Below are 25939 nucleotides of genomic sequence, written 5' to 3'. Positions count from 1 at the left end.
GTAGGGCTACGGCTCTTGTCTTGCCTCAGTTCCCCTTATGAGTGTATGAAACCTTTGTGCTCACCAAACATTTAGTTAAGGATTACAAGATAGCCTATTCAAGGTGAAATGAACCAAGTGATCCTTAAAGGCTTTCCTTTCTGTTAATGACTAGCTATTGTGTAGCTTTGTGAGTCACTTTCTGATTCTCAGTTTACTTCTCCGTAAAATAGACCCCATAGAAATATTGTGAAAGTTAACTGAACATTAACACAAAGTTCCTAAATATCCCTAACCTAATGGTTCCTTTGTTTTTCTTTATGTTATGGGATGACCAACCCCACACATTTGCCTGGGACCGAGTGGATTCCCAGGACCCTGGACTTTCAGTTTTACAACCAGGAGGCATGTCCAGGGCGAAGCCAAATATGTTGGTCCTCACATTAGGTGAAGCATCTTGGAGCCTGGCTATGGCTGGCCTGGGGGAAATGGGTATACTTTTGATCTTTTGGTGGGAAAACAGTACCTGGGCTTTGAGATGTCTCTTCCATTCTTTACAGGGAAGGCACTTCATCAGGAATAGCCTGGGGTGTTGAGTCTTATTTTAAACTAGGGCCTCCTTATGTCTTTAGAACTTTAAAATCAGTGATGCTGGAAACTGGCTTGAATTAACCTTCCCCATTGTCATAATCAGATCTTTAAACTCATTACAGTTTGGTTTGCTGAGCGCTACACATCTATGAGCTTCCTGCTGGAGAGCTAGTAACTTGAGGATGAGGAGTTGCTGCCAATGTTTATAGAGTTATGCTTGGTTGGACCAGTAGTTTCCTCAGTGAGATTTAGGCATATGGGGTGATGTCTGTCCTAAATGATTTTCCTTCCCACTAAATCCTGTTATTCTGCATAGATGTCTCCCCTGCCAGGCCTTCTGTCTTCATTTGAGTTACTCCCCTGCCAGGCTTTCTCTCTTCATTTGAGTTAACTGCTTGGTTTTGGATGCTGCCTATCTCTCGTGGGTACTCTGACACCACCTGCTCTTATGTATTTTATCACCAGTTTCTTCAAGTCCTTCTCTTACGTTGCTGCTAAGCATCCTCCTCCAAAACATCTATTGTCATTCTCCTGCTTTAAAATCACTCTTGCTGTTTCCTTTTGGCCACCATGGTAAAAGTCAGCTTCTTAGCCTAGAACCTTTGTCTGACAGGCCACCCACCTGGAGCCCTTTCACAGTCCGCACCTGCTGCTCCCTTTTACAACCTCCTCTTCCTTCTCCACCTGGACGTTCTGTACCCATCCTTTTGGATCCAGGTCAAGTGCTCTCTTCCCTGGGAGACCTCCCCAGCAGGAGTTTCCACCTCAGAGAGATCTTAGTACCTTTCTGTGAGGGTGGTTTCTTTTGCCAAAAGACACAGCTTGGGGATTTAAAGAATGAGGTTGTCATTCCCTCCTCTACCTCAAGTTGCTCCCCACCCCTTTTCTGTCTTTTTAGGGCTGCACCCATGACATATGGAGGTTGCCAGGCTAGGGGTAGAATTGGAGCTGTTGCTGCTGTCCTACACCACAGCCATAGCAACTCGGGATCCGAGCTATGTCTGCAACCTACACCACAGCTCATGGCAACGCCAGATATTTAACCCACTGAGCAAGGCCAGGGATCGAACCTGCCTCCTCATGGATACTAATCAGACTTGTTTCCACTGAGCCACGACAGGAATTCCTGCCTCAGTTACCTTGATGCACCTACAGTGAGCGCTTACGGAAGGACTTCATGGCTAAGCACTGCCATGGTGTTTTTCTTGTCTTATCTAGTGTCTGCTGACATGTTTATCCCCCATGTTGAGCAGTATTTATCTGGAATCCTCAACGTTTGTCCCACCATTCTGCCTGAATGCTTGAATGAAGGAAGGAGCCCAGTGTGGAATTTTCCCAGGGGTTCCTCTCCTTTTCAAAGTACATCCTTTGCTGGGGCCTTGCTCTCCCAGGTGTGGTCCCTGGACCTGCAGCCTAGCAGCCTGGCATCATCAGGGAGCTTGTTAGAAATGCAAGATCTTCAGGCTCACGCCAGACCTGAGGCATCAGCATCTGCGTTCCACCAACATCTCCAGAATATTCATAAGCACTTTGAAGTTTGAGAAATACTGCTCTGGGCTGGTTTCAAGTTATGCTCTCCTTACTGCCTATAACAATCAACCTTGAATGCAGGGGGTCCTTCAAAAAAAAAAAAAAGAAAAATTACAACTCTCTCCTTTCTTTCCTTCTCTTCCTTCCTTCTTTCCTCCCCTTTCCCCCCTCTTTCCTTCCTTCTTTTTTAAAAGGCACATTCATAGGGCCTGCCCTTGACCTACTAAATCAGAATCCCAGGGAACAGGGCCACAGCCTTTGAACAACCTTTGAAACAAATACCCCAGGTAATTTATGTCACCCTGAAGTGTGAGAACCATATCCCAGCGCATTTCTTTTCTTTTTTCTTTTCTTTTTCTTTTTTTGCCATGCCTGAGGCATGTGGGAATTCCCAGGCCAGGGAATGAATCTGTGCCACAGCAGGAACCTAAGCAGCTGCAGTGGCAATGCCAGATCCTTAACCTGCTGCACCACAAGGGAACTCTTCCCAGGGTATTTCTTAACTGTTAATTTGTGTCTGAGTTCTCCCAGAACTTTGGACTTGGGATGTCTGTCCTCACAGTAGTGGTAACTCTGCTCAGGTCTGTGCCCCTGGACCGTTCCAGGTCCCTGTGGCTCTCAGTGGCGCTGTCCTCCTGCTGCTGCCCCCAGATTTCCACCCGGCTTTCATCGCATTATTGGAGTATTCCTTTACTGTGCATTAAAAAAAATACAGTGTCTCCCAGTTTCAGGCAAAGGAAGAGATGTTTTTGATTACATCTGTTTCTTTTTCTGGTAATTGTCCACTTCCCTGCCCGTGTCACTTCTTTTAAGTCCTGTGTCACCTCTGCCTCTCTTTTCTCGGCACCCACGCATCTTTGAGTGCCTGTCGTCTGGCATCTCTCCTCACTTCGCCACCAAAACTCTTCTTGCAAAAGTCACCAGAGATTCATTTTCATATTTACCAACCTTCTTGAGTGCTTTAAGGCAGACCTCTTAGAGGCTGGCAGCCCTATTAAAAAAAAATCACATATCATGGCTCTGACTTGCTTTGCTGGTGGGCGAAGTTGAGCATGAATGTCCGCCCCTAGGCCAGGGAGAAACTAGACCTTACTCTTTCTTCACTTGCCAACTCCCAGGGTAGGAAAGTAGTACTGAGGGTTTTTATACTTTAAAAACATGTTTTACAATTAAGGTTTATGGCAAAAAAAAAAAAAATTTTTTTTAGCATTAAGCTAGGTTTTTGTTTGTTTGTTTGTTTGCTCTTTGGGGCCGGACCTGAGGCATATGGAGCTTCCTAGGCCAGGGGTCGAATTAGAGCTCTAGCTTCTGGCCTACACCACAGCCACAGCAATGCAGGATCTGAGCCACATCTTCGACCTACACCACAGCTCATGGCAACGCCAGATCCTTAACTGCTGAGCTGAGCAGGGCCAGGGATTGAAGCTGCAACCTCACGGTTCCTAGTCAGATTTGTTTCTGCTGTGCCAGGATGGGAACTCCATTAGGCTAGTTATTTTAACTCCTAACTCCTTTAATTACCAAATTTCTTCAGCTAAATACTTGCTTATAGTATTCTTGAGATAGTTATCATTCTGCAGTTGATGCTGACTAGAATCTCCCCTTGTTTTATAGAATGCACTCATATTTGGGGTAGCTAAATAAGTCATCATCTTCTCTTTGAAAACTTACATGCTAAATCTATAAAATTCAATGGAGAGGTATGTATACAGGTTGAAAGGAAACAGAAGAAGAATGCACCAAGCAGGACATCGTTCAAAAAAATTCATATGTATATAAAATTTATTTGTTTTATATATAAAATAAATAAAAATAAAAAATAAAATTACTTTAAGAATTATTTTTATAAACAATTTAATTTTTTGAAATAAGAAATTTATTTTTTATATAAATAAATAAATATATATATATATAATTTCCTTTCTCCTTCTGTTTTCCCATTCCTTCTTTCCTTCTCTTTTTTACATATTCAGCCAACATACTCCGTAGTACATTAGGCTCTGGGGGTAGTACAATGAAACATAGATGGCCCTTGCCTTTAAGATGCTAAGAGTTTAGCATGGTGCACTCTTGTTGTCAAATAAAGAAAACAACTTGCTAAACATACAGGGAAGCTGAGGGTCCAACAGCCGGGAGGGAGTGATGAAGATGGAGTCAGCGGATGAGCAGGCGGAGACCCATAATAGGAGGGATCGTGCTGGAGGTGAATCTTGAAATGTGAGCGGGTATCCTGGGTTGCAGCATTAGGAAACGGAGACAGAGGTATCTCAGGCACTGCACCCTCATGTGCAGGACCCCGAAGTGTCCTGAAGGAATATTGACAGGGGAGGCTGGGGGAGTCAGGAGAGCAAGGCGGAGCACAAGCCTGGATTGTACGGACCACCGGTCTGCGATGGCCAAGAGGACTGTGGTTTGAAGTGCAGTCCTGAAAGGTGTGACATCAGAGAGAAGACGCTTGCAAACTGTAGCTCAGACTCACGTCCAGCCTGGGGTTTGGTATCAAGAAGTTGTAGAAACCTTGACAAAGGGGGAGAGGTTCAGGGAAAGAATAGGCGAGGGATGGAATCTTGGGTCAGGTCGGCCTTTGATGGGGAGACTGAAAGAAGAGTTGCTTAGAGAACTAGGAGGAAAACCTGCGTGGAACAGATGGAAAACACCCACTACCTTTTCCGACTACTCGTAAGAGTCCTTTTTCTAGTGATACGACTCCTGCTCCCTTATTCCTTCACTTCCTGGAGTAACTCAGAAAAGGGGATGCTGCCTTTCGACACACAGCTCTTGAAATGATCAGACAAAGCTTTGTGAGCTCCCATAGTCATTTCCTCTCTATATTACACACTCCCTGTGGTTGCCACGGGTCTGTGTGTGACCTGGTTTCCGAACCACTTACCTGCCCTGTTGGCACGGCCAGCAGCACGTGGTCCCAGCGAAACGGAAAGAGTGAGAGAAATGACTTCCCCTCGACTTCATTCCTTCCTCCTTTCACAGACATTTCTTTCTTCGTTTTTACAGCCGACTCTGCATGAGCTGTTGGGTCAATGAGCCGGAGGGGTGGAAGAGTCAGCTCTGGGGACTGCTGAATAGCCTTGCTTTGTCTAGAGGCATGTTTTTCTGACTGTTTATGGTGCCTGACAGGGTCGTTTTTGTTCTGGGAAGAGATGGTTGGAGAGCGCAGGCTGCTGAGAAAGCTGTGGGGCTCCACTCCCTCTGAAGCCATCTCCAAGGCCCCCCAGGGAGCTGCCATTTACCAACCCGGAGGCGCCCCTTGCTCGGCAGCGGTCATCTGAGGCCTCTGCCTTCTCGTCCCACGTCTAACTCGGAGAGTCAGGGGAAACTGTCACCAACTTCCCCAGCTTGGTAGTAGCCAGGAAAGAGCCCAGGCCAGCAAGATTCCATTTTAATTGTCAATCACACATTACGGAAAAAGAAAAGAAAAGAAAGCAGCTGTGTACCACTTTTCATAACTTTCCCTCCATGGTTGGCAGTCAGATTGCTTTCTTTTGCAGAAAGCACGGTGTCGGTTTTGGTCAGAGGGTGCGTGTAGAAATTTGAAAGGAGGCAATTTGGAAAAGAAGGTGAAATTAGTGGGATTTTCACCTTTGGAATGAATCACACACATCTGGGATGGTAACGGGCAAATATCACGCTAAGTTTTCCTTCTCAGGCCCTCCTGCTTCCTCTCAGACCCCTGGGCACATTGCAGAATCCTTTCCAGGCAGGCTTTTGATACAGCCAAGGGGAACACTGGCCAGAGAGAACGTGAGAGCCTCTGCCTCAGCAGGGAGCAGGTTAGCATCTTCTTTATGGGGCATGGACTCCGGTCAGCTGATATGTGTCACAAGTACATTCCAGTAAGGAAGAGATGCTTGGCTGCTCATATGGATTCCAGAACATGCAGTCCTACTGTAAAGTGACAGCAGAACACAGTGTGCTACTGCGTGCTACTGGTTTGTACCACTATTCTCCCCAAGGCCATGATAAAGGTGGTTTCTTTGAGTGAATTCTAGACCCACAGTCTAAAGAACTTTCGTAGGTTCGAGTCCCAATTCTACCCCATGTTAGTCTGCTAGCCTGAAGTTTCTAACCCCTCTGAACTCTGGTTTCATCTTCATGTCTATATGCCGAGGCTATTTCTGCCCTGCACAGGTCATCCTGCATGACTGAGTCCCAGCCTCATTTCCGGGCCTCTCCCATCCTTCACGTAGTCTGGGCTTCCACTTAGACCTTCCGCCAGGCCTCACTTCCCCACACCCCTGCCCTTGTGCTTACTGCTTTCCTTTCCCTCCCCTTAGAATGTTCTGTTCTCCATATTTGCCTTGTAAGAAGTCATGTTTTTAAGGCTTAGCTCAAATGATAGCTCATGGATAAAGCTTTCCCCAAAGACTCCTTACTATTCAGGAATACATGCTGAACAATATACGGAGGAAATCAAATGATGTCTGGGATTCGCTTTTAAGCGGTCTAGCAGGGGTGGGGCTGCAGATGAAGCAAGACCGGTCCAGAGTTGATCATTGTTTCATGGGGGTGACTGGTACATAAGGGTTCCTTAGATTGTTCTCGTTTGTATATGTTTAAAATTTCTTATAATAAAAGGTCCAAAAAAGTTTCTTTAATTACCCAAGCCAGGGGTGATCTCTCCCACATGTGTGAAGTTCCTTCTGACATCTGCTTCCTGTTCGGGCAGTTGATTAACTAGGATAGCTTGGTAGTTTGAAGACCATGCATCCAGATTTGCTCCGGACAGTCCTGGAAAACTCCTTTGTCCTGCATTCCATTTGCTTTAGCATTTTATGCTCGATTTTTTGACTTTTACTTATTTTTTAAGAAAAGCATCGTTATTTAGTAGATGCATTAAAACAAGCCAGCATGGGTCTGATAGACTACCCCTTTGTAGTTCTGGCTTCTGCCATGATCTCAGTTCACGTGTGGGATGTTAAGGCAGTGAGCAGAGTTTTATGTTAATGCACAGACGTAGCCGAAAGATGACCAACAACGACTTAGGTCTCTTCTCCTTGCCTTTCTTGAAGAGCCTGCAGGGCGCTTGCTTCCTGATAAATCCAAGTGGTCAGGGTTGACTAGTTCCTTCCTATCTTGGGGTGAAGGGGGGATTATTTGACATCCCTGGGGCCCAAGCTGTGGTCTCTGAGACAGCGTGTCAGAGACTTGATGGCTCAGAAACTGACTTTTAAGTGAACACGGGCTAAGAAAAATAATACCGCTTCTGTCACTTGGTAGTGTTCAGATAATCAGTATGAAGTATTGCTCTACTTAGTGCTTTAATGTATGTATGTGTATGTATGTACATATATATGTATTTTAACGTATTTTTTGAAAAAAGGAGCTTTGACTTGTATAGGTTCACCACTATCCTTAAACCAATCTTTTGATCAATAAATATTTAGCATATAGTGAAATTTTAAAAATTATTTTTCGTATGATCTGTTACTCACGGAAGTGTCCCTATTTAAATGATAAAGTACATGATCACCACATTCAGAGTCAAGAAAATTGACTATGAAATTAAACTCTTGGCCCCACATCCCAACTCTGGGATACGTGAACTGTTTCTCTTTAGGTCTTGGTTTCCTCTTCTGTGAAATGGAGATGGTACTAGTTGATTATAGAATTTTCATGAAGATTAACTATTGTCATAGGTATAATATTTAACATAATGCTTTACCATTTATAAACATTCGATCACTGCTAATTACTATTTTTAGTTTGGTATTTTTATCTTTTCTGCTGTAGTCTATACCTCACTTAAGAGAGGAAAGGTTTCATTTATTTTTATAGACCTTCACAGAGCTCAATGCGTAATAGCTCCTTGAAAATATTTCTTGAGTAAATGAATGATAGCTGTGTGAAATGACTGGAGCCATTTTTGGGTCACAGTCTGTGTATGTGAGATGGAGCAATGTCCGTGCAGGAATTCCAGATCCATCCTGTCCTTATTGGGACCCCAGCTGGGCTAAGTGAACTGACCATCACGAACACCACGTCTTAAATGAGAGACTGTTACTGCCTGTAAGTTACTGTTACTGCCAGTAAGTTACGGCCTGCCCAATTAGGCCGCTTATTTACACTTTTACTGGCCTCATGCATTTACTATCAAAAGCAGCCTAATTTGATCTTTGAACGTCAGCAGAGGTGCACATTTCTTCATTTTGCTTTAAGATCTCCAGTATATGTGCATTCATTCAGATCACGTTTGTCAAGCAACATATAATGGGCTGCAGGTTGAAAGAACGAAAACCATTCTCTGATGCTTCCTCAGTGCTGATTTTGTTCCTTGCAGAGGTGAGGAGTAGGGGGCTCCAGAGGGAGGGTTCACCCATCCTGGTGATGCTACTGAGTGCTCCCATCCGGTTTTCTCCTCTCCTCGTTCACCCCTCCCTTCTAGCACTGCTTCGCTGCTTGTGTTGAGGGCATTTTATAAACAGACGTGCGAAAACACTCTAGGGGGATATTCTCTATTGTTACCTTGGTTATGAGCTCAGCTTTCCCAGCAGGTGTCTGGATCCTCCTTCCCAGGCTTGACTTCTGTTCCTGGGCTGGTTTCTTTCTGGAATTCATTTCTCAAGCCATCGGCACCACATCCCTTCTAGGGGTTTGAAACTGGGAAAGACTTTGCATCCACTCTGAGAGTGAAAGCAGAAATTGTGTACTCTCAGCATTCCCAGTGGAAATCTCACAGCCCTGGCTCAGAGAAACTGATTATACTTGGTGCATAGGTTCAAAGCGTTCTTCACAGGACTAATTATATGACCTGCAACAGCCTCAGTTTCCTCCTCTGTGATGGATAAGATGACTTCCACTCCAACTTAAAGACTTGTTCCAGCTTCAAAGATCTGTGATTCTCTCATGTTATCAATTAAATGGGTGATCTACAGGGAACTCCCTGTTGGAATATTGTGAATCTATAAAAATAGATTCAGAGTTGTAAACCATCAGATCTTTGGATATGTCATCTTTTTTGTTAAGGTAGATTCAGTCATGAAATCTGTTAAGAGTAATATTAACAAAGCAGAAAAGCGCATCCTGATAGGGACGTGGATTACAATAAGAATCAGTAATGAACTGGTCATCTTACTGGATACCGTTCTGTCCTTCTGGTCAGTGCTTTACTTAAAGCTGTCTATTAAATAAAGGGGGCTTGAAAAGGCAAAGAATATGGGATTAAATAAAGGAAGAGTTACCATATATAATGAACATCCATAGGAAAAGACTAGAACATGCTGGAATCTGTGTTTTACTACTTCTCAGGGAGAAATCATGAGCTGACATTCTACCTAAGGCTTAACAATATCTGATTGGTCAGCTCTGCAGGCTTCGCAGCCATTTGGCGCTTGGGGGCTGAGCTTGGTAGGAAGTGGGCCATCTGTAGCCAGGAAGGTTTAAGATGATCAAGGGGGAAGAGCTGGAAGGAAAGGGGCTTGTATGGAGTTCTGAAATGCCATTGTGGTGCGCTTCCTTTCATTGTGTATTGATTGGTTCTTCCAGAGGAGAGCCCTGGGCTGTGTCCCTTTCCATGTTCACCGCTGCTACGCTGACTATTAAATAGTGGTTTTAGACTTGGACTTTTTGATGAGACAACTGGGAACATCCTGGAAATACTATGTTATAAAAATGATAATATGCATCTATCTGTAAACAACAGTAACTCTCAAATCTTGGTTGCCTGTCCAATCCTTTTCTCAAAGCTTTTTGTTTGTTTGTTTGTTTGTTTTTGTTTTTGTCTTTTTGCCATTTCTTGGGCCGCTCCAGCGGCATATGGAGGTTCCCAGGCTAGGGGTCTAAAAGGAGCTGTAGTCTCCGGCCTACACCAGAGCCACAGCAACGCAGGATCCGAGCCGCATCTGCAACCTACACCACAGCTCATGGCAACGCCAGATCGTTAACCCACTGAGCAAGGCCAGGGATCGAACCCGCAACCTCATGGTTCCTAGTCAGATTCGTTAACCACTGCACCACGATGGGAACTCCTCAAAGCTTTAAACAGACAGTTATTTGCTGGGTTTCTTTACTTTACTCAGCCTCATTCTATCCCAACCCAAGCTCATCTCTTCCCATTTTTAAACATTTGCTTCTCCTGTGTTCTTCTCAGTTGGTATTTTCCCATTCCTCTTAGAAAGACCTTTTCAGTGTAACTCATTTTCCCCCCTCTTCATCTTGACTATTTACTGACCTAGTCCAGGTTCCTCTTTTCTCTTATTTGGACCTCCAGGTAATCTCTCAGTCAGTTTTTCTATCTCCTGTCTTGTTTTCCATCTCCATCCACTCTCCATCTGCCCCCAGAATGACTAACGATATAAGTAATTTAGCAACCACTTACTGACCAATCACCCTCTTTCCAGGGCTAAGGATAAAACAGTGAACTAACCACTGTTTCTGCTCTCACAGAGCTTATTTTCTAGTGCTGCAGACCAACAGAGCTGTGTCATGTACATGGATAAGCAGCTAACAAGTTTATAAGCTACACTACATCACAAAGGAAAGAGATGAGGATTTGAGATGGAGGATTAAAGAGTGGACATGTTTTGCAGTGTAGATAAGCAAGGCTCTCCTTTTTTTCTTTTTTCTTGGTCTTTTTGCCTTATCTAGGGCCAGCCCCGAGGCACATGGAGATTCCCAGGCTAGGGGTCTAATCGGAGCTATAGCCACCAGCCTATACCAGAGCCACAGCAACGCGGGATCCGAGCCGTGTCTGCAACCTACACCACAGCTCACGGCAACACCAGATCCTTAATCCACTGAGCAAGGCCAGGGATCGAACCTGAAACCTAATGGTTCCTAGTCGGATTCGTCGACCACTGTGCCATGACCGGAACTCCGAGCAAGGATCTCCTTGATAATGACATTGAAGCTGAGATATAAAGGATGAGAAGGAACTAGAATGAGAAGGGGTGAAATCAATGTTCCAGGCAGAAAAGTAGTTTGGGCTAAGAGCCTGAAGTACGTAAAAGCTTGGTGGGCCTAAAAAAACTGGAAACCAGAAGAGGATGATTACGACATAGAGCCATCCAAGAGAGTGGTTTAAGATGGGATCAGAGAAACGGGCAGGAATTGTACCACATGGGGCCTAATAGTCTATAGGCAGGAGTGCATTTTACTCTCTTAAGTTCCATGGGAATCCCTTAAGGAATTCTAAGCCCAGGAGCAGTTTTATCCAATTTACTTTTCACTAACACTCTTGCTTTGTGGAGCATGGTTTAAAGGAGGATGAAAGAGAAAGTGTCGAGACCGTGTAGAGTCCAGGTGAAAGATGATGGTGGTGGAGACTCAGGTGGTAGCAAGAGATGTGGAAAAAGGAGCAGATGCAGAGCAACTTCTGGAGATAAAACCGATGGGTCTTCTGTTGGATTAGACATGAGGACAAAGGAACAGGAGGAGGTTAGGGACGCCTGGTTTGAACAACCGAGTAGAGGAGGTCCTCTACTGCAATGAAGACGTTGGCCCTCTGTCTCCTCTTCTACTTTTAAGGACTCGTGTGTTCCACGTGATCTCCCCACCTCAGGGTCTTTCCCCTTAACCCCATCGGCAGAGTTCTTTTGCCATGGAAGGGAACATATTCACACATGCTGGGGATTAGGACCTGGAAGTCTTCGGAGAGTGGGGATTCATCTGCCTAGCACAGAGTGTGGCTAAAATGAGAAAAGCATCCACAGGGATGTTTGGTGACTTTGACAAGAGCTTTATCGGGGGTGTGATGGCAACAGTGAGCATACCAGGGCAGGCGGAGCGAACAGAAGAGATGTTCGGAAGGCAAAACAACGTAGTAGTGTGTAGACAGCTCTTAACGAACTGGGGTTATGACTGGAGGGGGGCGTGGAATGAAGCGAAGCATTTTTTATGGCAGATACAAGAGCGCAGTTCTTTATGGATGGGACTAAACCAGGCAAGAAGAGCATGATGGTGATGCTGGGGAGCATTGTTAGAGAGGGAACACCTCAAGTACTGGAAGCTTTTCTCGGACGAGAGTGGACGGATAGATCCAGAGCCGAGTAGAGGAGCTGGCCTTAGATGGGAGGGGCATGCCTACTTTGTATCAAAGGGGAGAAGGAGAAGAGGGATGCTTTGTGACCCTGGGATGGGAGACAAGGGAGGTCTCCCCTCATGCCTTCTGTTTCTTCGTATGAAGCAGAGTCATGGTTTAAAACAGAACTGTGGCCATACCAATTAACTTTTCAATGGCTCTACCTGCTTACCTGTGTTTTCATTTCCTGGCACTCTGCCCAGGATTTTGCACTGTGGCCTCACCTGTTCCTTATAGCTGTACCACACCTCTCTGCTTTTGACTGGAGTTTGCTCGTTTCCTGGACTGGAATGTCTTTCCTCTTCTTTCTCCCTCGCCCCCTCCGCCACTTCCCATGCACACTTCTCCAGGAACCAGCTTTGAGACACACCCTCAATCAGGAGAGTTAGCTGCTCAAGTTCTCCAGAGCTCCCCATTTATGCCCCTATGACCCCTTGTGCACTTATTTGTTCTGTATCTGTAATCTCTACTAAAATGTGAGTTCCTTGAGGGCAGAGCCACGCCTCTTTTGTCTTTATTTCCATAGCACCTAGCACAGGGACTGCACACCATCAATGCACATAAATGTTGGTTGCATTTAATAGTATCCTAGCAGATTAACTGATTGACCATGTATCAAACAATACCAAAGTGGAGTAGAAAAATAAATCAATTCAGTGTACATGCATTTTTATTCTACTCTTCATTGACTGCTATTGCTTCATTGTGCCCACTCTTCACAGCTGGATCACAGCAGGATCAAGCATTCAGGTGTCAGCTTTGAGTCTGTATCACCCTATACACTGTAAAGTCCTTCAGACTAAAGATAACGGTTTAGTCATCGTTGTGTCGTCATTACTTGGCACAGGGCAAAGCCTGTAGAAAGCACACAAATGTTTAGATCAATGATTTCATATGATTTTAAAATTATCATCTGTTTCTCCAGAAGCTGTAAGATCTAGCAAATCTCCCCTTCCGGAGCATGTCCTTCTGTTCTCTGATCAGCCTTTAGAAAAAAGCGTATCTGATACCACTCAGATTTTGATCTCTATTCATTTCAGAGGTCTTAGGTTGTTCTAAGTGGATTGATTCCAAGTTTTGTAAAGCTGAGTGACTTAGCATATCGTTCAACTTGGTTTTTTTTTTTTTTTTTTTTTTTCAAGAGCCAAACATATTTCACACTTGCTACTAAGGCATGCTAGCTATGCAACTGGTCATTTAACAATTACAAATAAACAGACATCTTCACAACTGGTGTTTGTAGGGCTTTGAATGAAATATTTGGCAACTAAAAAAAGTTTACGAAACTCTGGTTAGTATGTGCAGAAAATATTCACAATAAAATTCTAAGGGATAAAAGCAATGTTAAAACTGCATACACAGTATGTCTTAATTTTAGGAGACCATTCTAGATCTACATTTGTATATATAGTTACAGATATGTGTACAAAAATGTCTGCAAAGTCATGCACTGAAATATGAATACTGGCTTTACCTGTTGGTTGGAATTTATTTGGGTAATTTTAATTTTCTTCTTTTATACCTATCTTTATTTTAAAAAATTTATAGTAACTATTTCCTGCTTTTGAACTCAAGAAATCTGTGGTATTTGTTTTTAAAAGTAATCTGTTATTCTTTATGTCTCGGTGTTCAGGGATCTTTTAAAATTTATTTTTTATTTTAGCCAGTGATGAAGAAGCTAGAAGCCAGGAGTTCTAGATTTGAGATGTTTCTTTTAGCCAAGAGGACTTAAAGAATGCAGGTTAATGTACATAAATGATTATTGACCCCAGAGAGGATTTGGAGATGAATTAAAGTGTATTCTTATACTTTACTAATCATTTATGGGAGTTCCCGTCATGGTGCAGTGGAAATGAATCCAACTAGGGACCACGAGGCTGCGGGTTTAATCCCTGGTCTTGCTCAGTGGGTTAAGGATCTGGTGTTGCTGTAAGCTGTAGAAGCAGACCTGGCTCGGATCTGGCGTTGCTGTGGCTATGGTGTAGCCAGCAGTTGTAGCTCTGATTAGACCCCTAGCCTGGGAACCTCCATATGCTGCAGGTGCGGCCCTAAAAAAAAGACAAAAAAAAATCATTTATGTACATTAACCTGAAGTATTAAGAATATGCCTTATACAGTTTTCCAAAATCAGCCAAAAATTTTATTTTATATTTTTGGCAGAGGGCAGGAATTATGTTATTCCCCATCTCCTGCTCCCCCTTGATTTATTACCATATGGTTATCTTAACTAGAGTTTGCAGCCTCAGAAATGTATTCTTCGTAGGTTAAACAAAGATTCTGAAATTTTGGTACATTAGCTGATATTCATATGTTTTCCAGGGAGTAAGAATTGTTTTCACTTTATCCTCTCAAGGTGGGAAAATTCCACTGTGAACACAGTGCACGTCGGCTGTGCCCCGGGGGAGTGCTGTCTTGTGTATTTCATATTTAATACCATGACAGTGTTATCCGATTTTATAATTAACATTAAACTTTTATAGGAAAAAGAAAAAAAAGTATAAGCATATGATCTGGGCTTCAGACATTTTCAAGGGGTGCCCCATCAGATCTGTTTGATTCCCCGGCCTCAGGCAGATGTTCCAGTGGTTTCTTAGGAGGGCCTCTGTCTACCCTGGTACGTGTGATTGCAGCAAGACTTTCTGAATACAGCTCGATTCCCAAGACCAAAATAGGCTAGTGAGTCACTTGGATGTATTCTGAATCAAAGGTTTAAAACCAAAGCATGCAAATGGGCTTCATGCCTTAGCGTAAACTCAGTTAATTTCGATTGCAAGGCTACCAACATGGCTATTGCCCAAGACGGCCAGAGTCATGTTGGAGTGAAGAGAGGCAAGGACTCCATGTGATGGTGTGTCAGGGTTGGCTCTTTAAATTCAAGTACTTTTTAGTAGTCTCTGTGAGTTTAACACAGTAAAAGATCCATGCGAAGGGCTGGATGAAGGACAGAGACCAAAGCAGAGGAGAGTAGGAGCTAGTACTGAGCCAGCGGGGTGCCGTTCACCTGCGTGGCTGGGACTGCCCCTCTTCACACCTCTCGTCTTGGTTTAATCCTCAACGGTATCCTCTTCCACTCTCCAAAGTGTCCCGTTGGGAGGATCATTTTATAAGGGTCACCCTGTGGCCGAGGTGGCGAAGCAAAATCTAGATTCCGTGATTTCATCTCTGTCTGCACAGCAGTTGTCTGCCTGGCAAAAATGTAGACGCCACACCCAAGGGCACATGCTTTCTAACAGACCACTCCCTCCCTACCCCACGCTGGCTGCAGTAGATGCCTTTATATTAAACTTTTTTATAGTAAGCTTTTTTTTTTTTTTTTAAACTACTCCACACTGGCTGCAGGAGATGCCTATATGTTATAGTATGCCTTTGTAGTAAGCTGCTGAAGGAGCCCTAAAAGCTGAAAGCTCTGGGCAAATTGATCTCTATTACCACAGCTGTCCCAGATGGCAGTGCTACGTCTAGGATTCTGAGCCATGCATTTGGGGCCAACGGGATAAAATCCTGAAAACACACTGAAACTGACAAGCTGCCTTGGCATTTGTTCCTTGGCTTTTAAGTCATAGATTTTCTTCTTATTCATGACAATTTGCACTTCTGTTTCCGTCATTCCTTTGTCCACTCCCTCTGTCTCCCATTCCTTCAGAAGAATGAGAATCTAACAGCAGTGTGGCTAATTCGATGAGGATTTAACACCCCTTAATTGCCTTCAAAGTCAGAGAAGTCAGTCTCTAGGCACAAGCACAAGGAGAACTCAAATTGAGACAGGCTTTTGTGCTTTGACAAAGACTAAGCCATTGTTTTCCAACTCCTGCTTTAAGAGCAGAGGTGTGATAAATGAGGCTGGTGCATATTCTGAATTAGGGCTTAAATTCCTGGAAGCCTCTTGTTCTCTGTAAATTTAAGAGGAAGGATTGGGCTAGTTTAAAACAAAAACGGTTCTAAAATTTTCTTGGGTCTGTGAGCCCTTGGAGAGATGATTACTGAGGATCCTTTCCCTGGAAAATTATGTACGTGATGCACAAAGAAAACTTTCCACATAATTTCAGAGGATTTCTGTTGCCAAGTCCATTCTGTGGGTTGTAGGTGAAGGTGGCAGATACATTTGGTTGCTGCTCTGAAATCCATGCCATATTGCTATCCTTCCCTCTTCCTACTGGAAGCCCTATTTTCTTCAGGTATGTCACCTCTTCCATGTGACTTGAGGGGAGGCCCAGACCCCATCGCCCTGGTGGAGGTGATGGGGAGCATGGTTGGTCTGAGCCAATCACAATGGCCCGGAGTCTTTTGCCAGATTGGTTCTGGCACAGGTATGTGATACTTTGTCGGCAAATAAGACAGGAGTGCCATTCTGCTAGGGAGCTTTGGGGCAAAATGTCATCAGTCTTAAAACGAGAAATATACAGTAGTGTGAAGAAAACTGCCTTGACACTCTTTCAGATGTATTATAGGATTGAGCAAATAAGAGAAAGTGAAAGGCACTCTTGGGGATGGATTGCAATGGACCATGTTGGTTGGTATCAATTCATGTCTAAAATATACACATTGATGTATACATGTATGTTCATATGCAGATGAATATATACGCACATTTTAAAAAAGCTTTTTACAGCTGCACCTGTGGCATATGGAAGTTCCCGGGCTAGAGGCTGAATTGGAGCTGCAGCTGCCAGCCTATGCCACAGCCATAGCAACACCAGATCTACACTGCAAGCAACCCCAAGCAGTCCTTTATAATTTAAGGTGATAGTTGCTGTACAAACACCCCAGCAATCTCACCCCTCAGATGGGATAATTGAGATGTGTGCCCTACCCCGCCTCCCTCACTTTTCCCAGTGGGACTGACATCCAGGTGCCCTGAGGTGGCAGCTGGCTTCATCCCGCATCCCTCAAGGCTGCCTTCTCTTCCCTGCCTTTTTTTTTTGTGTGTGTGTTTTAGGGCCACACCCAGGGCATTTGGAAGGTCCCAGGCCAGGGGGCAAATAGGAGCTGCAGCCATAGCCACAGCAACCAAGCTGCGTCTGTGACCTACGCCACAGTTCACCGCCACATCCGCAACCTACACTGCAGCTTGCAGCAAGCCGGATCCTTAACCCACTGAATGAGGCTAAGGATTGAACCCAATGCTCATGGACACTATTTTGGGTTCTTAACTAGTCGAGCCACAGTTGGAACTCCCATATGCATATTTTTAATGTACAGGTATATGATATCTGTATGTCTGTATGTGTACATGTGCACACACATTTCTGTATTTCCTACCTGTGAGTGACTGATGGAAGAAAAGGGCCAAGAAGTAATAATACCAATTAACAACGAGCACACCTAGAACCCAGATCTAGTGTACACCAGTACACCACTGACCACTGAAAGGAAACAAGTCTCCTTGTGGAAATTCCAGGGGTGGGGCACAAATCCAGGTTGTTTTTCTCATGCTGGTGCCTTAACAGCCTTTAACAGGCCATCCCACCGTTCAGTTTCGTGGCTGCTTTTGAACAATGAGGTTTGTGATCAAATTGGTGGATTCCTTGATCAGACACTCAGTGTTGGCCTCCTTTGACACACAGCAGTCCCTTTGTTTTGCAACACTGTCATGTGGGATACCATGCTGATAGGTTAGGCTTTCTTTCTTTCTTTCTTTTTTCTTTTTTTGTCTTTTTGCCATTTCTTGGGCTGCTCCTGTGGCATATGGAGGTTCCCAGGCTAGGGGTCGAATCGGAGCTGTAGCTGCTGGCCTACGCCAGAGCCACAGCAACGCTGGATCCAAGCCGCGTCTGCAACCTACACCACAGCTCACGGCAACGCCGGATCGTCAACCCACTGAGCAAGGGCAGGGATCGAACCCGCAACCTCATGGTTCCTAGTCGGATTCGTTAACCACTGCGCCACGACGGGAACTCCAGGTTAGGCTTTCTGATGTCCTCGGATTGTGTGCTTGCAGAGGCATTACGTGCAGAGAAGGCAAATCCCTATTTGGAGTGGTAAGCACGAATTCCAGGAAGCACATTGCTCTCTCCTCCTTCCCCTCAGGGTGGAAGTGGTCTGTTGTTAATTAACCTTCCACCAAGGTGCTGGCCGATTATCCTCGAAGGTGCTGTAGGGATTGTCATCTGTCTCTGCTATTGGTTGACTGGGCATCAGCAGTGGCAATGGCTAAGCCTTAGGTAAGAGGGAGCCTATTTTCTGGACCCCTGCAAGGCCTCCTTCCCTATCACCTGAGCCATTCCATTCATGGGTCCCTTGTGCCAGCACTGGAGTGACTGAGAGGAGGAGGCTGGCTGATGTCCACAGGTGAGTCATGCATTCTTCCAAGAACACCTCCAGCACCACTGGATCTGCTGATTTACATGGCTTGAGGGGAAGGCCGATTGCACACCACTTGCACTTCTGCTGAGTCCTCCTGTGCTTTGGCCCACATTTCTGCTACCTACTGACTCTAAACTCAAAGCTTGACATAGAGGCTGGGGTGCAAGACACTCTTTTGTCTGTGTGATATCAATATGTAGGAGGGGTGTTGCCACGGTGGTGCAGAGGAAAGAATCCGACTAGGAACCATGAGGTTGTGGGTTTGATCCCTGGCCTCCCTCAGTGGGTTAAGGATCTGGCGTTGCCGTGAGCTGTGGTGTAGGTCACAGATGTGGCTTGGATCCTGTGTTGCTGTGGCTGTGGTGTGGGCAAAGTAGGAGGGGCTGGGTGGATGAAACAGGGAAGGAGGGAAAGCCAGTGCAGTGGTCACTGCCAGGGACAACTGATGTTTAACACCATCAGATCATCTGAAATGTGTCTCTGAACTGGGTGCCCAGAGGACTGTGGGGGTTTTCATCTGCTCCCATCCAACACTGATGCGGAAACTGACAGCACTTATGGCTTGAACCTAGCTGGAACCCAGATTGGGACTGGAACCCACAGTTTTTAAATTAGAATCACTCACCCGGTGTCTGGACTTAAAGTTCAGGTTCTTTTCCCTCCTTGAAGAAGGAGCTCAGCAAGAGATAAAGTGATAGACAAGAAATAGATTTATTAAGATAGGACGCTTGTGAGAGGTGGAAGCAGGCAGGTGAGGAGGCTCTGCCCTGAGGATTAGGGGGGCTATAGTTTTATAATACAGGGGGAGTAGGGGTGGGAAAAGACCACCTCTTCCTCTTTCTTGGGGTAGTAGCTCCTCCTTGGTATCCAGTAAGAGAGTATTTGACCCTGTTAGGTCAAACTAGGACTGTCATGATGCTTATTCAAATCAGCAGAAGGGTGTTCCTTAAACACCTGCCCTGCATCTGAACCTGAATGCAGGCCTCACTCCATCCCCCACCCAATGACCTGAGAGCCTCCATTATTCAGGCAAGGCTGCCTCATCCTGATGGCTTTTTCTGAGCAATTATTAACTCTCGTGATCTCCCAAAGTTCCCTAGGTTTCCCTCTCTATCTCTGGTCCCTTATTGGGATTTCTACAACTGCCTTTGTAACTATCCTACTCCATCCCTATCAACCCCAGGTGGCCTCACGTGCTTTGGGCCCCAGGTTTTGCATGTGAGCAGGCCCAGCAGGTTCCTCAAGTGTCAGTGGACTCTTAGGGCAGGAATCCAGCGGTGGAAGAGGGCATCTGGTGCAGCCAAAGACCGTGGTGCCGTCAGTTCCATCTCTTTGGAAGCTGCTCAGAGCCTGTGCTGAATTGGAAAGCCACATCTAGGAGGGAACTTGGGCAGGTGGTGGCTGGAGGGACACTGGGAATGGAGAGGAGAGTTGCGCCGTGCACACACTCCCCTGCAAATGGTCAAGCAGGGACAATTCAGGATCTGAGCAAAGCACACTTTGCTCCACTCTTATCTAGCTGTGATACCTTGGGTTATTTACCTGGCCATTCTAAAGTTCATTCGGCCTGCTTCCTAGCTACCACGGAGGTGAGTGCTCCGAAGCCCGGAGGATAAAGCCTGGGAGGGGTTTTGAGCTGATTTACAGGTTAAATGTATGTGTCTCCATTTTTCTTCCTAGGGCAGATTAAGCTGTGTTTTGGCCTGTGCTTGCACAAGCATTCAGTTCACTGAAAAAGTGATGTGGTCAGGTAAATATGCAGAAGGAAATGTGGTGTGGCCAGTGATCACAGCCTCTGCCAGAATATCTAGAACAGGTTGCATTCTGCAAGAAAAGAGACTACTCCAATAGCTGTAGCTATTTATTCTATTTTTTTTTTTTTTAAGTCTTAGCCCTAGTTAATGGCCTACTTACTCAAAGCATTATTCAATAGAACAGAATTTCTGTGCCACCACAGAATCTGAAGAGTTCCCTGGAGCCTATATAGCAGATTTTGACTTATTGTGAGAATATTTGAGGCACTAAGCCCAAGGAATATGCTTTTACTTTCTCTAATACGTCTCTGGCTGAACAATTTCCTGGTGTTTGCTCTTCCTCAGTACAGAGGGATTTGGAGCGTTAACCTGATATTCCCAAGTTGAAAGCTTTCTTATTTGTTTGTAAAATTTAAGAAGTCATTAAAAAAAAAAAAAAAAAAGTCATTCGGCCATGCACGGGGCTTATTTTTCTTCAGAGCTCAGCGTTCTGAAGAACTCAGTAGCATTTCCTGGAATTTCTGCATCTCTCCCCCGGCCCCCTTGTGTTCTTTCACTTTCGTTCCCCAGCACGTGAAACAGCGTGGCTGCTCCTCTTGCTGCTTGTGGCCACCTCTTTGCCCCTCCTCCTTGTCACAGGACATTCCGTTCTCCCCACCAGCCCCAACCTGTTTGCAACTTGGCACGCAGCGAGAGCAGGACTCGCTGCGGAGTCTCACCCCTGGGACGGTACTGGTTTCAGGCTTTTCAGAGACCAGTGCTCTGGCCCAACAGCTTGTGGACACTGAAGCAATTGGGAGAAGCAGTCATACACTTAACTTCAGAAATCATAGTCTTTGGCATAGAAGGAGGAAGCTATCTTGGCGTCTGTCACCGTAGCCCCTGGGGATTTTGGAAAAGTTCCATTACATGCTTACTTTTTTGGATCCCAAAATAGAAGGCCACAGTACAAGGCAGGAATATGAAGCTTGGTAGGACAGACAAGGAAAGGGAGAAACTCAAGTAGCCTTCTGAAGAAAGCTTCTACCTCCAGAGCAGGTAAACAAAGGAAATGCTTTTTTTTTTGGAAAACGAAATCATCTGAAGACAATCTGAGTTTGGAAATGATAGAAAAGAATTTTTAAAATGGTGTTTTTTCCTGACTTAAAATTAAAAAACAAAAACAAAACAGTTTAGTGGTTAGGATGGAGAAGTTGAACCTCTCTCTAGCTTGGGCTTTGGGTTCGACCGTGGATGGGAATAACTTTCTCTGTGCATCAATGTCCACATTTCCTAGGGACCCACCATAATGACCATAATTTAACTTAAATACTTCTCCAAAGACCCTGTCTATAAATACAGTATGTGACACTGGGGGTTAGGACTTCAACATGTGAATTTTGTGGGGGGTATCTCAGCCCAGTGTACTCCGCTTTCAGTTGTTGGGGGTATAAACTCAGAAGTAGAACTACTATATCATACAGTAATTCTCTTTCCAATTTTTTTTTCTTTGTATGACACGCCTGTGGCATATGGAAGTTCCCAAGCTCGGGGTTAAATGCGAGCTGGGGCTGAGGCTTACGCCACCGCCATGAGAGTGCTAGATCAGAACCCCATCTTGGACCTGCACTGCAGCTTGCTTAACCCACGGAGCGAGGCCAGGGATGGAAACCTGCGTCCTCACAGAGACAATGCCGGGAGCTCCCCTCTTTATCTCATTTTTTAATGAAATAGTTTATTTTTGTGGAGTGGCCTAGGAGATTCAAATGGCCGTAAAGGACGTGGCATACGGTTGCCCTCAGAACTAGGCTGTAAACGAGTGGGCTCCCAGAATTTTCAGGCAACGAAATTGAGTCCAGAAAAATCAAAGCAACTTATGTCTCCAAGTTCCTAGTTAGCAGCAGACTCAGAAGAAGAACCTAGGATCTGAGGAAGTCAAGACGCTTGATACCACCCTGCACCAATTCTTTCCGGTCTTTTGAAGGTTCTTATTTGCTATTAACTACTTGCTGGCTTTTATGGCATTTGATTTTATTCTTCACTTTTAAATCTTATTTTTCTGAGGAGGTAACATATTTACATAGTTCCAATGGAAAAAGTACACAAAGGTTTGCAATCAAATCTTTTTCCTACTTTTGTCCTGCAGAATCCTGGCTGCTCTCCCATAGGTACCCAATATTACTATTTTCTAATGTTTTCTTCCAAAGTCTTTATATATGCATAAGCAAATCTGTTTATGCATTTTCTCACCATTTTTAAATACAAGGTCACAAATAGTCTTTTGCATCTAGGTTTTTTTCACTTAATGTATTTTGGAGATGTTTCTATATCAATATACAGAAAAATTCCACATTCCTTTTTTTTTTTTTTCAACTGCATACAATTTCATTGTTCAAATGCCCTACACTTCATTTAGTCCATCCCCTGTTGTTGGTTAGTAGATGTTACAGACAGTGCTGCTTTTTTTTTTTTGGTCTTTTCTAGGGCCGCACCCATGGGAAATGGAGGTTCCCAGGCTAGGGGTTAAATTGGAGCTACAGCTGCCGGCCTACGCCAGAGCCACAGCAACTCAGTATCCAAGCTGCATCTGCGACCTACGACCTACGCCACAGCCCCCGGTAACATCAGATCCTTAACTCACTGAGTGATGCCAGGGATTGAACCCTTGTCCTCATGGATGCCAGCTGGGTTTGCTTACCACTGAGCCACAATAGGAACTCCCAGACAATGTTGCTTTGACCAAACTAGTACATACATCATGTTTTGTAAGAGGCCAATGTATTCGTAGGATAGAAGTCCAGTGATAGAATTGCTAGGAGAAAGGGAATGTTCATTTGTAAGATAAATTTTTGTCAAACCACCCATAATAGGGCTTACACAATTTACACTTTTACCATCATCTTAGGGAATTTTATTTTATTTTATTTTTTTATTTATTTTTTATTTTATTTTATTTTATTTTTTGTCTTTTTGCCTTTTCTAGGGCCGCTCCCGCGGCATATGGAGGTTCCCAGGCTAGGGGTCGAATCGGAGCTGTAGCCGCTGGTCTGCGCCAGAGCCACAGCAACTCGGGATCCAAGCTGCATCTGCAACCTACACCACAGCTCATGGCAACGCCGGATCCTTAACCCACTGAGCAAGGCCAGGGATCGAACCCACAACCTCATGGTTCCTAGTCGGATTCGTTAACCACTGCTCCACGACGGGAACTCCCATCTTAGGGAATTTTAAATAACAAGGAAGAATAACTATACTATGCCAGGCCCTAGTTTATTTACCCAGTGAGAGTTGTCTATGTCAGGGGTGGCATGTGTCAGGGCAAAAAACCAGAGGGCATTCCCTTTAGGTCAGGAACAAGAAAAAGACGTTTGATTTTGCTGCTTCTATTCAACAAGGTACTACCAGGGCAGTTAGGCAAGAAAATGAAATAAAAGCCATCCACACTGGAAAGGAAGAAGTAACAACAACACAGGTGTATATAGAAAATCCCAAGGTATCCACTAAAAAACCGTGAGAACTAAGAAGCAAGTCCAGTAAGTTGGCAGGACACGAATTTACTATATAAAAATCAATTGTATTTTTATACACTAGCAATGAATAATTTGGAAATGAGATTAAGGAGTTCCCATCGTGGCTCAGTGGTTAATGAATCCGACTAGGAACCATGAGGTTGTGGGTTCGATCCCTGGCCTTGCTCACTTGCTGGGTTAAGGACTCGACGTTGCCATGAGCTGTGGTGTAGGTCACAGACGAGGCTCAGATCCCGTGTTGCTGTGGCTCTGGCGTAGGCTACTGGCTACAGCTCTGATTCAACCCCTAGCCTGGGAACCTCCATATGCCACGGCTAGCGGCCCTAGAAAAGGCAAAAAGACAAAAAAAAAAGAGAGAGAGAGAGATTAAGAAAAATAATTCCATTTATAACATTAAAAATAATAAAATAATTGGTAATAAATTTTATAAAATAAGTGCAAGGTTTTTTTTGTTTTTGTTTTTGTTTTTGCCTTTTAGGGCTGGCACCTGCAGCATGTGGAAGTTCCCAGGCGAGGGGTCAAATTGGATCTTCAACTGCCAGCCAGCGCTACAGCCACAGCAATGCAGGATCCTTAACCCACTGAGTGAAGCCAAGCATTGAATCTGTAACCTCATGGATACTACTGGGCTCCTTTCTGCTGAGCCACAACAGGAACTCCCAATAAGTACAACTCCTAAACTCTGAAAGTTACATTGGCAAGAGAAATTAACAAAGGCCTAAATAAGTAGAAAGCTGTGCCCTGTTCATGGATGGGAACATGGAGTATTGTCAAGATGGCCCTACTCCCAAATTAATCTGAAGATCCAATGCAATCCCATCAGAATTCCTGCTGGCAGCTTTGAAGAAACTGACCAATCCTAAAATTCACACGACAATTTGAGGGACTCAAAATACCCAAATAACCTTGAAAAAGAAGAACAAACTTTGAGGAACCACACTTCCTGATTTCAAAACTTACTGCAAAGCTATAATAATCAAGACAATCTGATACTAGCATGAAGATAAACATAGATCAATGGACTAAAATTGAGAGCCCAGAAATAAACCTTCATTACAATCAGTTGATTTTCAACAAAGGTCCCCATATAATTCTATGGGGAAGGGTAGTCTTTTCAACAAATAGTGCTTATACAAGGGGATCCGACACCTGCAAAGGAGTGAATTTAAACCCCCACCTCTACGTACACATCCAAAAGGACTAGAAAGAAAAATAAGACATTAACACTAAATAAATAAATAAAAATAATCCCCCACCTCACATCATATAAAAATTACTTCAAAGTGAATCAAAGACCTAAATGTAAGAACTAAAACTGTAAACACTTAGAATAAAACAGAGTTGTAAATCTTCATGACCTTTGATTAGGCAGCAATTTCTTAGATATGACAAGAAACCCACAACCAACCAGTGAAAAGAAAGGCTTCAGACATCATCAAAATTAAAAACTTTTGTATGGCCTAAGATACCATCAAGAAAGTAAAAAAGACAATCCAGGGAATGAGAGAAAATATTTATAAACCATATATCTGATAAGCAACTTGTTCTAGAATATATGAAGAACTTTTACAGCTTAATAATGAAAAGATAGATAACCTAATTAAAAAACAAGTAAAGGATTTGAACAGACATTTCTCTAAGAAGTTGTATAAGCAGTCAGTAAACACATGAATTATGTTCAATGTCATTATCAGAGACATGCAAATCAAAACCACCATGAAATATTACTTCACATCCACTAGGATGACTACAATTAAAAAACAGAACACAAGTATTGGCAAAGATGTAGAGAAATTGGAACCTTCATACAATGCTGGTGAAAATGTAAAATGGTTTAGCTGCTTTGGTAATTTCAAAGTTTGAAAGTTTGGCCCTTGCAAAAAAAGGTTAGAGTAATTTCATTCCTGGGTGTATTCCCAAGAGAATGGAAAACTTAATGTCCACACAAAAACTTATACGTGAATGTCCATAGCAGCATTATTTATAATAGCCAGAAAGTGGAAATAATCTAAATATCTGTCAACTGATGAATGGATAAGTAAAACGTGGTATATCTGTACAATAAAATATTATTTGTAATAGGCAGGAAGAAGTATTGGTATAGGCTACAATGTGGATGAGGTTTGAAAACATTATTCCATTGAAAACATTTGTTTTTTTTTGTTTGTTTGTTTGTTTTTGTCTTTTTGCCTTTTCTAGGGCCGCTCCCGCGGCATATGGAGGTTCCCAGGCTAAGGGTC

General features: G+C 44.0%; 1 protein-coding gene, 1 long non-coding RNA gene and 1 pseudogene across 3 annotated transcripts in view; 1 reads left to right on the top strand and 2 right to left on the bottom strand.

The window, feature by feature from the left end:
• Nucleotides 1-25939, bottom strand: part of LOC106505399 (uncharacterized) — a 122026-nt gene that overhangs the window by 11761 nt on the left and 84326 nt on the right. The window lies entirely within an intron of this gene.
• The window catches only part of MAP2K6 (mitogen-activated protein kinase kinase 6), a 123718-nt gene that overhangs the window by 37047 nt on the left and 60732 nt on the right, over nucleotides 1-25939 (top strand). The window lies entirely within an intron of this gene.
• On the bottom strand, nucleotides 4986-12549 carry LOC146398032 (uncharacterized; annotated as a pseudogene).

This window comes from Sus scrofa, chromosome 12 (genome assembly GCF_054392235.1).
Source record: "Sus scrofa isolate SSC_HxYL_T2T_F1_AM1 chromosome 12, Sscrofa_HxYL_maternal_Yorkshire_Landrace_v2.0, whole genome shotgun sequence".
In the NCBI taxonomy this organism is placed as follows: domain Eukaryota; kingdom Metazoa; phylum Chordata; class Mammalia; order Artiodactyla; family Suidae; genus Sus; species Sus scrofa.
Note: the sequence above shows the minus strand (reverse complement) of the source record. Positions and strands in the feature narration are given on the sequence as shown.